At 37.7% G+C, this 18,486-nt stretch overlaps 1 protein-coding gene across 1 annotated transcript in view; it reads left to right on the top strand.

Moving 5' to 3' along the window:
- The first annotated feature begins 18,154 nt into the window (after positions 1-18,154).
- DLC1 (DLC1 Rho GTPase activating protein) overlaps positions 18,155-18,486 on the top strand; it is a 443,006-nt gene continuing 442,674 nt past the window's right edge. The window contains exon 1 of the mRNA XM_070364153.1: positions 18,155-18,372. The gene's annotated coding sequence lies outside the window, so the exon portion shown is untranslated. The remainder of the gene's footprint in view (positions 18,373-18,486) is intronic.

Below are 18,486 nucleotides of genomic sequence, written 5' to 3'. Positions count from 1 at the left end.
TCCAATGAATATTCAGGATTCATTGATTTCCTTTAGGATAGACTGGTTGGATTACCTTGCAGTCCAAGGGGACTCTCAAGAGTCTTCTCCAACACCACAGTTCAAAAGCATCAATTCTTTGGCGCTTAACTTTCTTTATGGTCCAACTCTCATATCTATACACGACTACTGGAAAAACCATAGCTCTGACTAGATAGACCTTTATTGGCAAAGTAATGTCTCTGCTTTTTAATATCCTATCTAGGTTGGTCATAGCTTTTCTTTCAAGGAGCAAGCATCTTTCATTTCCTGGCTACAGTCACCATCTGCAGTGATTTTGGAGCCCAAGAAAATAAAGTCTGTCACTGTTTCCATTGTTTCCCAATCTATTTGCCATGAAGTGATGGGACCAAATGCCATGATCTTAGTTTTCTGAATGTTAAGTTTTAAGCCACCTTCTTCACTCTCCTTCACTTTCATCAAGAGGCTCTTTAGTTCTTCTTCACTTTCTGCCATAAGGGTGGTGTCATCTGCATATCTGAGGTTATTGATATTTCTCCCGGCAATCTTGATTGCAGCTTGTGTTTCATTCAGCCTGGCATTTTGCATGGTGTAGTCTGCATGTAAGTTAAATAAGCAGGGTGACAACATACAGCCTTGATGTACTCCTTTCCTTATTTGGAACCAGTCTGTTGTTCCATGTCCAGTTCTGAGAGTTGCTTCTTGACCTGCATACAGATTTTTCAAGAGGCAGGTCAGGTGGTCTTCTGGTATTCACATCTTTTTAAGAATTATCCACAGTTTGTTGTGATCCACACAGTCAAAGCTTTTGGCATAGTCAATAAAGCAGAAATAGACATCTTTCTGGAACTCTCTTGCTTTTTTGATGATCCAATGGATGTTGGCAACTTGATCTCTGGATAATAGGGTTCAGTTCAGTTCAGTTGCTCAGTTGTGTGGGACTCTTTGTGACCCCATGAATTGCAGCACGCCAGGCCTCCCTGTCCATCACCAACTCCCGGAGTTCACTCAGACCCACGTCCATCAAGTCAGTGATGCCATCCAGCCATCTCATCCTCTGTTGTCCCCTTCTCCTCCTGCCCCCAATCCCTCCCAGCATCAGAGTCTTTTCCAATGAGTCAACTCTTCGCATGAGGTGGCCAAAGTACTGGAGTTTCAGCTTTAGCATCATTCCTTCCAAAGAAATCCCAGGGCTCTTCTCCTTCAGAATGGACTGGTTGGATCTCCTTGCAGTCCAAGGAACTCTCAAGAGTCTTCTCCAACACCACAGTTCCAAAGCATCAATTCTTTGGCGCTCAGCCTTCTTCACAGTCCGACTCTCACATCCATACATGACCACAGGAAAAACCATAGCCTTGACTAGACGAATCTTTGTTGGCAAAGTAATGTCTCTGCTTTTGAATATGCTATCTAGGTTGGTCATAACTTTCCTTCCAAGGAGTAAGCATCTTTTAATTTCATGGCTGCAATCACCATCTGCAGTGATTTTGGAGCCCAGAAAAATAAAGTCTGTCACTGTTTCCACTGTTTCCCCATCTATTTCCCATGAAGTGATGGGACCGGATGCCATGATCTTCGTTTTCTGAATGTTGAGCTTTAAGCCAACTTTTTCACTCTCCACTTTCACTTTCATCAAGAGGCTTTTGAGTTCCTCTTCACTTTCTGCCATAAGGGTGGTGTCATTTGCATATCTGAGCTTATTGATATTTCTCCCAGCAATCTTGATTCCAGCTTGTGTTTCTTCCAGCCCAAGGTTTCTCATGATGTACTCTGCATAGAAGTTAAATAAGCAGGGTGACAATATACAGCCTTGACGTACTCCTTCTCCTATTTGGAACCAGTCTGTTGTTCCATGTCCAGTTCTAACTGTTGCTTCCTGACCTGCATACAAATTTCTCAAGAGGCAGATCAGGTGGTCTGGTATTCCCATCTCTTTCAGAGTTTTCCACAGTTTATTGTGATCTACACAGTCAAAGGCTTTGGCATAGTCAATAAAGCAGAAATAGATGTTTTTCTGGAACTCTTTTGCTTTTTCTATGATCCAGCGGATGTTGGCAATTTGATCTCTGGTTCCTCTGCCTTTTCTAAAACCAGCTTGAACATCAGGAAGTTCACGGTTCACATATTGCTGAAGCCTGGCTTGGAGAATTTTGAGCATTACTTGGTGGTGTCTTTTCTGGAGTTCGGGACTTCCCTGGTGGGTCAGAAGGTAAATAATTCACCTTCATGCAGGAGACCCAGGTTCAATCCCTGAGTTGGGAAGATGCCCTGGGGAAGGAAATAGCAACCACTCCAGTTTTCTTGCCTAGAGAATTCCATGGACAGAGGGGCCTGGAAACCTGTGCATAGGGTTGCAAAGAGTCAGACATGACTGAGCAACTAAAACACACTTTTCTAGAGGTCAGTACCTTAACTTCCATGTAGGACCTCCAGGGCAATTGGAGAATAAGAGGAGGAAAATGGTGCCTACCATACAGGCACTGAAAGTTTACAGAACATATATGCTACTTTATGGGGATTTCAAAACAATGCGCAGTATAATCCTCCAAATTATTATAATCTGCAAAATCTAAGTTAAAATGTGCTGACCTGTCTAGTGATTTGCAATTGGTAAAGTGTGTGTGTAAGAGTTAAATACAATATCAACAAAAGATATAGTCCTTATTGTTAACGAAGTTAGAGCAGACACAAACATGTAAGGTCTTCACATCCTTATTGTGTATGTGCCAAAAGTGGTGAAAAGATACAGTCAGCTGGGCTGATGGAACAAAGTTTTTTGGAGAAATAGGAAAGATAGTCAGGAATTGCTAGCATAAATGGGAAAGAATCAATTGAACGAGACCCAAAAACTTGGAAGGAATTTGAAGGTAATAGTCAAAAGAATGATATGAAGAAAGGAGGTCATAAGTAATAAGAACTATATGAACATAGCATATAAAATATTTGTGATGGAGGAGATTTTAGGTATCCTCTTTGGAAATACATGGTTTTTATTTTTGGTCCTTACCACACAATGTTTGTTTCTTAAGTGCTCAGAAATTCAACTTTTTCATCCATAAAAAGTTAGCTGATATTGTCTACTTTTCATGGCTACACGGAAGATTTTAAGAGTTACTGTAAATGAAAGCTACAGCATGATATATGGGAGTTGTAATTAATATTTAGTCCCTTGTGCTCTTTTTACAAATGAGGAAACTGAGATCCAAAGAAATTATTTACCTGAGACCACAGGTATTTGCTGACTAAGGATCATGATATCTCAGCTCTTGTACATATACTATTTCTACAAGATTTCATAAGTGTTTTGTCCTTCCACTATTGAAGTATTAGGGCTTCCCTGGTGGCTCAGTGGGAAAGAATCCACCTGCCAATGCAGGAGACACAGGTTTGATCCCAGGGTTGGAGAAGGGAATGGCTACACTCCAGTATTCCTGCCTGGGAAATCCCACAGACAAAGGAGTCTGGCAGGCTGCGGTCCACGGGGTCCAAAATGAGTTGGGCACAACTTAGCTACTAAACAAGAATGGAAAACTTAGATACTACCAAAAATTAAGAGAACACAGAAATATCTCACCAAGATCTATTACTCAAAGATAATCACTATTATATTTTGCTGTTTTTTTTTTTTTTAACATTCCTCTCTATGGGATGGATTTTTGTGAGTTTTTGTTTTTACTTCATGGTGGTTTTATTGCTTCCAGCTTAATTAATTAGTATTCTAATTTAAGCATTATTAATGGCACACAGCATTTCAACTAATGCATACTCCAAGTTTATCAGCATTTATTCACATTTATTCAACAGGTCACTTCCAAATTTTCACATGGAATTATGCCTTTGGCTTCCCTAATGGCTCAGTGGGTAAGGAATCTGCCTGCAATACAGGTGACACAGGAGATGTGGGTTTGATCTGTGGATTGGGAAGATCCTGTGGAGAAGGAAATGGCAACACACTCCAGTATTCTTGCCTGGAAAATCCCATGGACAGAGGAGCCTGGTGGGCTGCAGTGCATGGGTCCCAAAGAGTCGAAAACAACGAGCGACTAAGGAACAAAAACAACTTGGAATCTAATTTTAAAATAATTGGCATTTAAAATATTTATCCTTTCTATTCATCTTATACCTTTCGGTGTATGCAACTGAATGATTTCAGGCCAATATTGAGAGGGACTTGATAAAGAGACAAGCACAGTAGTTTAGAAATGGAAGGATAAGTGTCAACAGGGTGAGAAAGGGTAGTAAGCAGTATAACACACACACATAGAAAGGCAGGAGTCAAGAGCGTGTGCTTTGAAGTTCAACACTTTCCAATGTGAGAAGTTTGACAAGTTAGTTAAACACCTCGGCCTCAGTTACCTTATCTATACAAGGAGCATATTAATAGATCCTGGCTCCTAGGATTGTTGTCAGGTTTAAGTAGCAGACCAGTATAGCCCTGAAAATATGGTCTGACAATTAGTGAACACTCAGTGCATATCTGTTATGATTCCCAAAGCTTTAGTAACGAAAAACAGAGTCAGGAATTAAGAGTTCCAAGTGGAGACAGGATTGAATGATGGCTTCCTCCTTTTAGGAAAAGTTGAAGTGTATGTAAGAGAAAGAAAGAAACAGATGGACAGGGCTGCTGAGAGATAAGTCATCCTTAAAATATCCCTTAGATTGTGGGGGGAATCAAGTTTAGAAGAGCCTCTTCCCATTCATTTTCTTAGTCCCATTCCACCCCAATAGGCAGTTCAGTGCCTATTGCCTCCTGGGAAGAGATGTGTTAGCAGAAAGGAGGGAAAGAAAGTCTCTTCAGGCTTTTGAAAGAAGCTCCAAATCTCTTTACTTTGTCTTGCCTCTTTTAGCTCTAATTAGGCCTTAATGTGGAAAAGGCAATGGCACCCCACTCCAGTACTTTTGCCTGGAAAATCCCATGGACGGAGGAGCCTGGTGGGCTGCAGTCCATGGGGTTGCTAAGAGTCGGATACGACTGAACGACTTCACTTTCACTTTTCACTTTCATGCATTGGAGAAGCAGGTGGCAACCCACTCCAGTGTTCTTGCTTGGAGAATCCCAGGGATGGGGGAGCCTGGTGGGCTCTATGGGGTTTATGGGGTTGCGCAGAGTCGGACACAACTGAAGTGACTTAGTAGTAGTAGTAGTAGGTCTTAATGAATTCTGAGCACAGACAAACTATTTCTATTTCAAACTATTTATGAGAAAAACATCATAGGATATAGTTAGGCTTTTATGCTGAGACTGAAAGAACTTTCCCTGGGCTGGGAGGAGGGAGCCTTGTCACTAACTGACTAAGTGACTAGAACAGTCACCTACCTAATTGAAATTCTATAACTGGATCTATTTTTAAAAGGAGCAGAAATATATGGTGTTTTCCCCTTTGTAATATATGTTAAGTCTTTTTTTTAAATAGGGGTGCAAAAAGTTTTAATTCCTCTTACAGACAGCAGAGCTGACAATGGTGCATGTGCTCAATGTCTATTATAGCACCAACATTTACTTAGAAGGAATAATAAAATTTCACCCTCATCTTAATTTACTTTGCCCCAGGCATTTTAGCAAGACAGAAAGGATAAGTCATAAAATTCCATTATCCCATCATCATCATTATTACTACTACTATTACTTATATAGACATTCAGTTTCTAGTATTGAGTTTAACTTTAAATGAAGCTTCCAAACTTGACCATGCTCTATTATTTCAGGCTGCTGTAACAAAATATGATAGACTGGATGGTTTAACAATGGACATTTATTTCTTATAGTTCCCGAGGCTGAGAAATCCAAGATTAAGGTGCTGGACAGTTTGGTTTCTGATCAGGTCCCTCTTCCTTATTGGGTGTGCAAATGACCTCCTGTGTGTCCTGGGTCCTCACATGGCAGAGAGTGACCTCTGCTGTCTCTCTCTCTCTCTCTCTCTCTCCTTACAAGGTTTCTAGTCCCATCATTATCCCACAAAGGGTTCCACCTTCATGGCTTCATCTAAATCTAATTATATCCAAATATGACCACATTACAGAGTTAGGGCTTCCAAATATGTATTTAGAGTGTGTGTGTTGGGGGGTGGGGTGCACAGTGCAATCCATAGCAAATACTAAAATACTGACATACATAAAAAAAAAAGCAAATTGACTCCAATATTCAATTCCATAATAGCTTGGATCTGAAACTAGATTTTGTTGGTATTTGAAAATCTTGATAGAACACACTCTTCCTTTCCTTATTAAAATATGAGTACTAACGTAAAATTGGAACAATATGTCATCTGATTTACTATATTTTGGGTCAAGTGGTGAAAGAACTATTCAGACAACCTGCCAGATTCTGTTAGGTTACACCCAGAGCTTCACGGTTTAAGACAAACCCAGGCTGAAGTTTTGACTCATAGGCATGTGGTCTGGCTCAAGAATATGCTACATGTCTCTGGAAATACACACACGGATGCACACACACACACACACACACACATACACACATATACAGACATGGAGCCAAGAAACACAGAAATGTCTTCGGAGAATGAAAGCAAAAACCAGAACTGAGTATCTTGTCCTACCAATTTCCGCCATCCCTTAGAGAAGCAGCTAAGAATTTCCTTTGTGGTTTCCATTTCAAGGAATTTTTAAAACTCAGCAGTAACTAAGTTTCTTTTTGTATTATCTCATAATTCTATTTCTCTCAAGAAATGGGTGTATTAACCTTGTGACAGCAGTAAGTTTATAGATAAGCACAGACAACATAGAAAAAGCATTTAAACATGATATGAAAAAAGAAAAGTCACACACTGCTCAACTACACATAAGGTCGCAAAATAGCCCTTTTTGTTTTGTTTTCTTTTGACTTTTAACTTCAATCCCTTAGGTGCCATCATGTTTCACTCTGGTTTCCCATAAGCCCCAAAGTGTCATTATAGACCAGCTGCTCAATCCCACTCTGCCCACACATGCCCCTTGTTCTAAATTACCCTCCTTGGTTCTAACCCTCCTCCCTACAGTCCACACTAATCAAAATTCCTGTTCCTATGGATAGGAGGAAAAAATCTAATTAAACTACTGCTCAAATGTGATTCCCTGATAACTTTCCATGCTACCCCCCAACCCCAGCTCTTAATTGTGTAGTGTTAGGAATAAAATTCTAAGTAGGACATGGAACTTGAACAGGAGAATCAGATATGATTCATCTTAGCAGGCAGGACAGTAACATATATTTACAACACAGGAAAAACTAGGCTTTTGGCAGTGACATCCCATTAATTTCTAGAATTTTGTTGTTGCATCTTTCTTGCACGACAGATGTTCCCTTTTTTCTTATCTATCTTCTTTCTTCCATCCTGAAATTTTTATTTCAGTTACAAAAAATGATCTCTCTAAATGGCAAAGATCAGTCTTTAATTTAAGGTATTTCTTTAGCAAATCTCCCTTACAATAGTCCCCAGACAAGAGGCATGTTTGAAAAGAGGTATAAATACAGTATTGTGTGTTAGTTACTCGGTTGTGTCCTACTCATTGCAATTGCATGGACTGTAGCCCACCAGGCTCCTCTGTCCATGGGATTCTCCAGACAAGAATATTGGAGTGGGTTGCCATTCCCTTCTCCAGGGGATCTTCCCCACCCAGTTATAGAACCTGGGTCTCCTGTATTGCAGGCAAATTCTTTACTGTCTGAGTCAGCAGGGAAGCAAGTACAATATTAAAAGAAAATAAAGAAAAGAGTAGTTACATATAATTTTGGGGTCATCTGGAAAGGCATTTACAGAGAAGCAGATATTATTAGAATTAGGCCTTAGGATAACAAACATTTGGAGAGAAATGTTAAAATGACTTTCACTTAAAATGGAAAATAAAACAGTACCAAATGCTTGCAAAGAGGATGCATGTCTAAATTTTTTATTTATTATATTATAAAGTAATTATTTCAATTTTATTTAAATTGTCACAATTATCTTTAAAATCGTTAACAACAGTGGGCCTTGCTGTGAGTGTGTGTTAGTTGCTCAGTTGTGGACTGTAGCCCACCAAGCTCCTCTGTCCATTGGATTCTCCAGGCAAGAATACTGGAGTGGGTAGCATTTTGTCCTCCAGGGGATCTTTCTGACTCAGGGATCAAACCCAGGTATTCTGCATTGTAAAGAATCAAGTGGATTCTTTACTGCCTGAGCTGCCAGGGAAGCCGTGGGTCTTGCTGTAGGTAACAAAAACATTTATTGTGTTTAATACTCTTTTCCTAATCACCTCTTGGCAAAAAAGAGGCTAACACAATTATTTGATCCATTTCTTTAAATATTTCTAATTCACTTATTCTATTTGTTTATATATCTGTACATGCTGTGGTTTCTATCCAATTTAGTTTTTAACAGTAATTATCATTATTATTATTTTCCCATCTAAAAAAGAAGCAAATAGTCATCCTGGCATGGGCTATATGGTGATTTAGTCACTAAGTTATGTCTGATTCTTGCAACCCCATGGACTGTAAGTAGCCTGCCAGGTTCTTCTGTCCATGGGATTTCTCAGGCAAGAATACTGGAGTGGGTTTCCAGCTCTTTCTCCAGGGGATCTTTCGATCCAGGGATCAAACCCGTGTTTCCTGCACTGCGGGGAAACCCATGGGCTATACAGACATACGGTAAAACAATTTTTCTTACATGTAAAGTTTTGAGATACACGCCAGTGATAGAAAACTCCTCTCTCATGAGCTTCAGTATCATCAGACTGGCTTCGCTGATGCAGAGCCCAAAGAAAACAGGCCTGGGGCCCATCACTCAGGGAATTCTGTTTCCAAGTTCAGTGTGTCTGTTGCTCAAGATGACTTAGCATGTGGAGTTGTTTTTGCCCTAAACTTTAAAGTCAAATGTCTGTGTTTTTGATAGTTCACACTTTCTTCTCAAAACCCAAAATATTATTTTAACTCATTAAAAATCTTGCAGCTCAGCAAGGCCCCAAATGAAATAGCTACTGTGTTTCTCTGATTCATTTGTCTACATAGGAACTTGGCAACTGTAATTGACACTCCATTTTGACCCACGAATACCTAATATAAGGAGAGGAAACTCTCCTATATTTTATTCCACAATAAGATTATTTTCATAGTGAAATTCAACTTTCCAACATAAAGATAGAGGAAACCCATTATGACACATGTTTTACAAACTCTTTTGAACTATTTTTCTAACATTTGAATTTTGGCAATGGTTTTGCTCCATTCTGCCCAACATACGTTCCTTCAACTTAAAATGAGATATATAATTTCATGAAAACATTAATTTTAAAGTTTAAAAAATTTTTTCTCTTCTTATACAAAACGGAAACTGGTCACTGCAATTTATGAAAGAAAACACTGTTGTATATTGTTTTACCCAAGAAAATAAATTAAGATCAGGCTGTAGAAGTGATACTATACAAATGGGAACTTGTCCTATTGGATAACCGAACAGATTATCAACATTTTGCAAGAGTTTGAGAAACAACCTTTCACTTCTAATTGTGTTCGTTAATACTAATGGCTTATATATCACTTCTATCAAGGCTGATAACCCATTGAAACTAATGGTTCTTTGATTATATACCTCCAGTTTATATATAATAGACGCTATTTCATTCCTGCTTGACAAAATAGTGGTGAAAGTTTTTCAGTTCTCTAGATTTTGATCATGTATTTTATCTATAAAAACATTACTAAAAAAGAAAAACCCACATTCTTTTCAAATGAACTATATGTTTAGCCATAAAACAACTCAATAAAAATTCAAATCATCCATAGTGATTCTCCAGTCATAATGAAATTAAATTAGAAATCAACAACAAAGATAACAAGAAAATAACATACTGTTAACCCTTTTGAACATAGCTGCAAAAATTCTTAACAATATTTTAGTAAATTATTCAATAGTGTATGAGAAAATATACATCATGACAAAGTTTTTGGGCTCCAAAATCACTGCAGATGGTTACTGCAGCCATGAAATTAAAGATGCTCGCTCCTTGGACGAAAAGCCACAACAAACCTAGACAGTGTATTAAAAAGCAGAGACATTACTTTGCTGACAAAGGTCCATATAGTCAAAGCTATGGTTTTTCAGTAGTCATGTATGGATGTGAAAGCTGGACCATAAAGAAGGCTGAGCACCAAAGAATTGGTGTGTTTGAATTGTGGTGCTGGAGAAGACTCTTGAGAGTCCCTTGGACTGCAAGGAGATCCAACCAGTCAATCCTAAAGGAAATCAACCCTAAATATTCAGGGACTGATGCTGAAGCTGAAGCTCCAAAAATGTGGCCACCTAATTCGAAGAGCTGACTCATTGGGAAAGACCCTGATGTTGGAAAAGATTGAAGGCAGGAGGACAAGGGGACAAGAGAGGATGAGACGGTTGGATGGCATCACTGACTTGATGGACGTGAATTTGAGCAAGCTCCGGGAGATGGAGAGGAAAACCTGTCATGCTGCAGTCTATGAGGTCACAAAGAATCAGACATGACAGCGAGTGAAGAACAACACAATGGTTTATGCCAGGAACGGAAGATTTGTTTAAAGTTTGAAAATCAATTGATGACATGCAGCATTATTAACAGACTTATAAAAACTTTATACAGACTAAAAAATAAAAATCTTATTCAGAAAAATCTTTTTTGGATTGAAGTATCATTTCCTGATTAAAAAGAACTCTCAACAGACTAGAAGTAGCGAAGGGTTTCTCAACCTCAACATGGTCGACATTTTGGTCAGATAATTATTTGCTGTGGGAACCTGACATTTTGGATCAGATAATCATTTGTTGTGGCAAACTGTAATTGTGCATTACAGTATATTTTGGAGCCAGAAGCACCACTCTGTTCAGTTGCATGACCAAAAAATATCTCCAAACATCTGTAAACATCCTTATTAAATAAAATCCTACTCTTGGTTGAGAACCACTGAAATGGAAGGAAATTCCCTCATCTGATAAAGAACATCTACAAAAAAAAAAAAAAAAAATCCTTGCAGCTAATATCATAATTAATGGTAAGAGTCCAAATGCTTTCTTCTTTAGACCCAAGACAAGACGAAACTGTTCACTTTCACCTATGTTATTCAACATTGTAGTGCAGATTCTAGCCTGTGGAGTAAAACAACAACAACAAATAAAAAAAGTAACAGGACTTCCCTGGTGGTGCAGTGGAAAAGAATCTGCCTGCCAATGCAGGCAATTCTGGGTTCGGGAAGATTCCACATTTTGTGGCGCAACTAAGCCCCTGGACCACAGCTACTGAAGCCTGTGTGCCTGGAGACCGTGCTCAGCAACAGGAGAACCACAGCAGTGAGAAGCCCATATACTGCAACCAAGAACAGTCCCTGCTCATTGCACCTAGAGAAAGCCTGTGCAAAGCAACAAAGACCCAAAACAGCCAAAATTAATTAATTAAAAAATTAAAATGTTCACGTTGAAAAAGAAGAAGCAAAACTATCTAATCACATGCAACATAATCTATGTTGGAAATCTTAGGGACCATCAAAAAGCTACTGAAATTAGTTTTGCAAGTTTGAAGGATACAAATTCACATACAAAAATAAAGTGTGTTCTATGTAACAGCAATAAACAATTGGAAATGGAATTTTTGGAATATATCATTTACAATATTCTCAAAACTATGAAATACTTAGAGATAAATCTGACAAAAATGTGCAAAACTATATTACAGTGAAAAGAAGGAAACACTTGTAAGAGAAACTAAAAACCTAAATAAAAGAAGAGACAGATTGTGTTCATGAAACAGAAGACAATGTTATTAAGACGTTACTTCTGCCCTAAATTGATCAAAATTCCAGCAAGCACTTACATGGAAATGGACAAGCTGCTTCTAAGATTCATATACAAGTGTAATCGTCCTAGATTATCCAAACAACTTTGAAAAAGAAGAACAAAGTTAGAATATTTATACTACTTTATTTCAAATCCCACTATAAAGCTACAGTAATGAATATTATGTGGTATTGCATAAGAGATAGATAAATAAGTCAATGGAACAGAATAGAGTCAAGAAATAGAACATTACATATTTGGTCAATTGATTCTTTTGTTTTTTTTTTTTTGTTTTTGTTTTTTTGTTTAAATTTTATTTTATTTTTAAACTTTACGTAATTGTATTAGTTTTGCCAAATATCAAAATGAATCCGCCACAGGTATACATGTGTTCCCCATCCTAAAGGGATAAAGACAATTCTGTGGAGGAAAGCTATTACAAATGGCACTGGAGCAACTGGGTATCCTCATTACAAAAAAAAAAGTTTAATCCACCCTCTTACTATGGCATATAAAAAAATTAACTTTAAATGTATCAAAGAGCCTAAATGTAAAATCTAAATCCATAAAACTTCCAGCGTAACATATAGGAGAAAATCTTTGTGATCTTAGATCGGGCGATGAAACCTAATTTCTTTGCCTTGAGATGGGAAACACAATCCACAAAAGAAAAAATTTGTTAATATTTTTCTTTTCTCAAAAGTAAGAACTTCCACTTTATAAAAGGCACTGTTAAAAAATGAAACGACAAACTAAACTGGGAAGAAATATCTGCAAATCATCTGATAAAGACCTTGTATGCAGAATACACCAAGATATCTCTACTTTTACTTCCTATGTAGCACATCTAATTCTTCAGGAAAGATCTCTTGGCATCACACACTGAAAAAAGTTCACCTTTCTCATCGCCTCCATCAAAGCCCTTCATGTCTCTCACTGGATTTCCATAGTAACCTCCTACCTGGTCCTTTTTTGGCCCTTAGTTACTTTCAGCCTATTAATACAGCAGCCAGAGTAACCCCATTCCAATGTAAAGCAGATCTTGCCACTCAGCCTTGCCAGGGCACCACTTTTCAGAATCAAAGCCAAAGTCCCTACAAGATACCACCTAACTAACTCACTCTTCCTTACCTTCCTGAGTGCATCTTGTCCTTCTCTACCCTTTCCTCCTTCCATCCCAGCCTCATTGATTTCCTTGCTATTTGGGGAAACTACCAGGCACACTCTTTTTTAAGATCTTGTTTACACTGCCTAGACTCTATGACCCTCAGATATCTATATGGCCATCTCCCTCTCCTTTTAAAACTTTTACTAAAACGTTCCTGAGAGAGATTTCCCCTGATATCCCTTAGTTAATTCTCTAACATGATTGTCCCTCACTCCTCATATTCTTTATCATGCTCTGCATTTTCTGCTTCCCTTAGTAATTATTCACATACTAGATAATTTATGTATTTATGCTTGTTGTGCTTTACTAACCCTCTACCCTCCATTTTAATGTCCGTGAGGGCAAAGTCCTTTTTCTCCTTTTGGTTGGGGGGTGTTTAATGATATTTCCTACATGCACTGAACAGTACCATGAATATAGCAAATACAAAGTAAATATTGCTTGAGTGTGGGGACAGATATTAAGTATGTCACTCGATAAGTATTCTGAGGCTTTCCAGTGGTTCAGTTTTAAAGAGACAAATATGAGAAGTATACTTGTATTTTAACAGAAATTGAACAGATATCCCTTCAAGGCTACAAGCCTTGGTAACGAGTTCATGACTCCCATCCCTGCCGCTCCCCCTCCAGCGGTACACTGAGGACGATGCCCTGGATGCTGGAGTATAGGATAAGGAGTCAGGTGGAATGATTCTCAAAGGGCAGAGATTTAACTGGAGCAGAAGTTTTATGAGATGAAGAAATCTGGACACAGATAGTTTCACCTTTTCCAGGCGAACAGAGAGCGCAAGAGACAATGTCTAAGAACAATAAAAGCATTTGAAAGGACAACAAGAGAAGCTAGAGAGAGTATGAGCTTTCAGCCTAAAGAGAAGAGGAAACATTTTTTGAATAGACTGAAGATACAGGGAAATGAGAATTTCAGAGAAAGTTATATTAACCTCAACAAGGATGCTAAAGAGTACCAAATGGCCATGTTAGCCTAAGTTTTCATACGGAACAAATCTTTGTGGGACATAGAACTAACCTTCACCTCCACTAGCTGGGCACACCTAGACCTCTCTCAAGTATCTTTCATGGCTTGGGATCTTCATGCTTCTAAGAATATTCTGGCCCTTTTGAATAGGCAGGGAGATTCAACGTTTTCAGAGACCATATATATTGTGCCAGTGTAGTTTTTCTTTCTTCTATTTTTTTTTTTACTGTTTTCTAAGTTTATGTTTTAATTTCTATTGGGAATTTATCAGTATACTTTTTTTCATAGCTATTCCAGAGTTGTAATTGGAAGGGAAGCAATGTATATAATAATCCAAAAAGCAGATATAATGGGTTTTGGTGAATTTATATGGTTTTGCTACTTTTGTCAGCTTAACATCAAACTTGTGTTCCTTTAATAAATTCTTCTGGATGAATACTAAATGTTTGGCAAAATGTGGTATCAAAAGTGTGACAACATTGATCCAAAAACTAACCAATCAGAATTACATTGATCAAAAATCAGTGATAAAAAATAAAAAATCAACATTTATCAAGAGCTAACCAAATTTGGATCATTGACAACACTGATCCAAAACTAATATGCATATGCAGATTATTAAAACTACAAAATTGTATTTTTTTCCTACATGGGTATGTGTCTATCAAAATGAGCCTATTGGAAGAAAGTACATGTAAATATTGCTGAAAAAATAACTAGAAATCTATCAAATACTACATCTTTATTGCTCTGACACATATGTGGTTACTCCAATAAATTGCAAGCAAAGTTTTCACGTAGATTTTTGAAAGATCAGTTTTCAGAGACAGTTTCTTCATGGCTTCCTAGGTGGCGCTAGAGGTAAAGAATCTGCCTGCCAGTGCAGGAAATGCAAGAGGCAAGAGTTCGATCCCTTGGTCAAGAAGATCCCCTGGAGGAAGGCGTGACAGCCCATTCCAGTATCCTTGCTTGGAGAATCCCCATGAACAAAGGAGCCTGGAGGGCTACAGTCCGTGGGGTTGCAAAGAGTTGAAAATGACTGAGTGACTAAGCACGGCATGTACTTGTGTGGACAATTCTAAAGTGCTTTAAAGAAGCGATAGGGAATAAGATTGGCCTATATCCTCTTAAATCAAGCTTGTTCAATAAAATAGTTACATGTTAAAAAAAAAAAAAAAGACACTGTCTATATTAATTTTAAGTTCATTACTATTAGGACTCTATTCTTTCACTAAAACAGAAAAATAAAAGCCTGCTTATACCCACAATATCACAAATGTTAAATGTGAGTGCTGAATTAATGATGATTGTACTCAATTCATAAAGGGCTAAACACTATTTTCAAAGGATAGGTTCCACTTCACACAATCAAAAGGTTGTTGGACTTTAGAGTCCTTGAATTCTATAAAAGTGCAGATTTAAATTTCCCAATGATAGTTGAGGATTAGCTATCCAGTCATAGCCAGTGTTTATTTTTTAGATCCTAGTACATGGGAAGAAGGACAGGGAAGCCTGGCATGATGCAGTTTATGGGGTTACAAAGAGTCAGATACAACTTTGTGACTGAACAACAATAACAGCATGGAAAAAAAGCTCATCTTCACAATAACTTATAATCCTCGTTCTGCAATTCCTTTTTCTTAAAAAAAAAAAAAAAAGTACCTAATTGCTCCACCAATAAAGTTGTTCCAAATGTGTACATTTAACTGAGCTCAGTAGATACAAGTCTTCAGGAAAACAATCATAGAATAGAGATGCAAACATGAAAAAGGCAATTATTTAAATGGTAAAAATAATTCTAGATAACAATGACTGTCACACCAGCCATGAAGTCTAATGACTTGACGTGGACTATCATCTCTAATTTTGAAAAACCCTTAGATCCAGAGACTAAAACCAAGGTTTATGCAGGATAAGTAATTTGAATAGGGTCATCACGATTGTTAGTTTTGGAGCCAGAGTTCTTTCCTGATACTTTGCTTTCAACTTTTTAACTGCCCCTCTACCATATTTTATTAGCTGAATAATATGCAAACATTTAAAGGAGTTTTGTATTGAGATTTACAAGTGGATAGGAGAAGAGGACAAATATCTTGGACCCCTTCTATGTGCCTGACACTATGTTAAATATTTAGGAAACGATCTCATTAGTTATCTTTATCCTCATATCTGGTAAAGCATTTATGAGAATATAAGTTCTGGGATTTGTTTGGAGTCGGGCAACTGAAGGATGAAAAATAAATAAGAGTGATTAAAGATTTGGGAAGAAATCCTTCTAAATAATAGAGTAAATCGTGAAGTCTTATTTGTTTAGGGAAGAGAACATTAAGGAGAAAATTACTAATAAGAGTATCTGGATATCTAAAAAACCATTTATAAATCTATGTGAACAGGGTTTTGTTGTTTCCTCAGGCCAATATAAACAGAAACAAGGCTAAATTATACAAGAGGGGGATTATAGTACTCAGGAGGAGAATCTAGTCAAGAAGAATTAGCGGAGTGAGAATGTTTATTGAGTGCCCTCTGTTACCAGAGGCAGAGCTACAAGCAGATAGGTATAGAGATATACAAGTTATTTTAGGAAAGAACTTACATCAATTCTCATTCCATTCTGCTCCAGTGTTTTCTGAAGGGAAAGAGATAAATTTATAAATATATCTGTATATAAATTTAATCCTATTTTCCAATCTGGGAGTTATGTGGAATTGTCCCTATTTATAACGAGAAATCTGAAACTCAGAGAGTTTAAGAAGTCTTCCTAGTTTCACACAGCAATTAAGAGAGCGTCAAGAGAGACAGTTGAACTCAGGGTGTTACAGTTAGAAAATGTGGGTTCCAAAGTAGACTTGGCTACTGTCCATCATTTGATTGTGAGAAAATTACTCTCATAAATTTCTAATACTTCATCTGTAAGATAAAAATAAGAATACACACAATGATAGTTGGGAAGATTAAATAGTTTCAGTGGAAGTATTTTGAATATGAACATAAATGACCCTTTAAAGAATTTATGAAGTTGTGGACTTCCTTCTTGTGGCTGAAGGTTAACTTCAAGGAATCTAAATGCTCATTTTTTTAATCAGTAATAGTTTGAGATAAACTCCTAAAAATTGCTTCTCCCTCCAGGTTATTTGAATGCTCTTCATCTGAAAATTATATATAAAATGTTATCCCTGCCACTTACCGTTTTAACCAAATTTAACATACAAACCAAATGTTAAGCATTGGGTTTGATATTTCTGATAGTCCATGCTTTGCACTATCTTTGAGAGATTTTAGCTACCGAATAAGAAAAGAAATAATGGCTATAACATAATACTCTGACTTGTCATCTACTCAGTAGTATCAGCAAGTACTCAAAACATGATCATTATGCTATCTAGGTGTCTGTCAGTCTTGATAAAAATTAGAGAATAAATGTGAATAATGAAAACTGCTTACAATTTCAGAGATGTATCACATACATCTAGGGCTAATAGGTTTAATATTTCTTATATCCCTTTTTAAGTTCCTCTTTTCTCATATATAAATTGGGATTGTTCCTCTCATTATTGGAAATCTCTGGGTAGTTGCAAGCCCCATGTAGACCCAATGATCAGGTTAATCTGATCACTAACCACTGAAAGAAATACCTATGTCATAAACCGCAAGAGAATCCATTGATTGTAAATAAAGTAGAAGGGAGGCATTACTGAACAGTTTCAACCAAGCAAGATAATTAAACTCAGAGATGCTGTTTCCTGTTTCTCTGGTATAAACAACCAGCCTGCTGCACCCGCCTCTACACAACCTGGATGTCTCAAGGCCACAGCACCCTTCTTTCCTTCCAAGTTCCCCAAAGAGAATCCTGGGTCATAAAGGAAGAACTGGTGCAACTTCTTTCCTGAAACGACTTGCGCTTCCTCTGCCTTGATATCTGTGTCATCTTATTATAAGAGGAGCGAACATCTATTATTAATTGACGCACTAATTAAAGCCATACTTGCTGTTTCCATTAGCTTATTCCCTACATTCTCCAGAGTTGGCTGTCTGGTTTTAATCAAAACCAAATGGTAGTCCAAGTTCCCAGCCTAGAGCAGCTAGGAGGAAGTCATCCAGTGGAGGCACAAGAAAGCAGAAAAGATAAACAGACGATAGTTCACAACATTTGTGTCGGAGGAAGGATACAGATACTGTGAGCTGCTTGAGAGATGTGAGTCCCAGACTCTGTTCTGCGGGATGGAAGCAGTTGCAAGTGGTTAATGTCAGCAAGACTGTAATAGGATCAAGATGGAGTCTGTCTTCTGCTTTTCCAGCACTAGATGTGTGTGACTGGAGGATTCTGGCCAGAAGCAAGGCTGCCTGGGCCCTGACACAAACTACTTTATTTCCGGGAAGGATTCTTGGGATCAGAGATTTTGAAGAAAACGTTCTGTTTGCTGGATTCCTAGGATCTCACTTAACAGATCTCAGGTACGGTGTGTAATCTGGCTGCAGCAATTTAAATGAAGGAACGGTCAAAAGGTTTTCAAATTTAGAAGAATTACGGTATTAAAAAACTCTAACTGCATCTTGCTCCCTTAAAAG

This window comes from Bos mutus, chromosome 27 (assembly GCF_027580195.1).
Source record: "Bos mutus isolate GX-2022 chromosome 27, NWIPB_WYAK_1.1, whole genome shotgun sequence".
Classification (NCBI taxonomy): domain Eukaryota; kingdom Metazoa; phylum Chordata; class Mammalia; order Artiodactyla; family Bovidae; genus Bos; species Bos mutus.
This window is presented reverse-complemented; position numbering and strand designations above follow the sequence as displayed.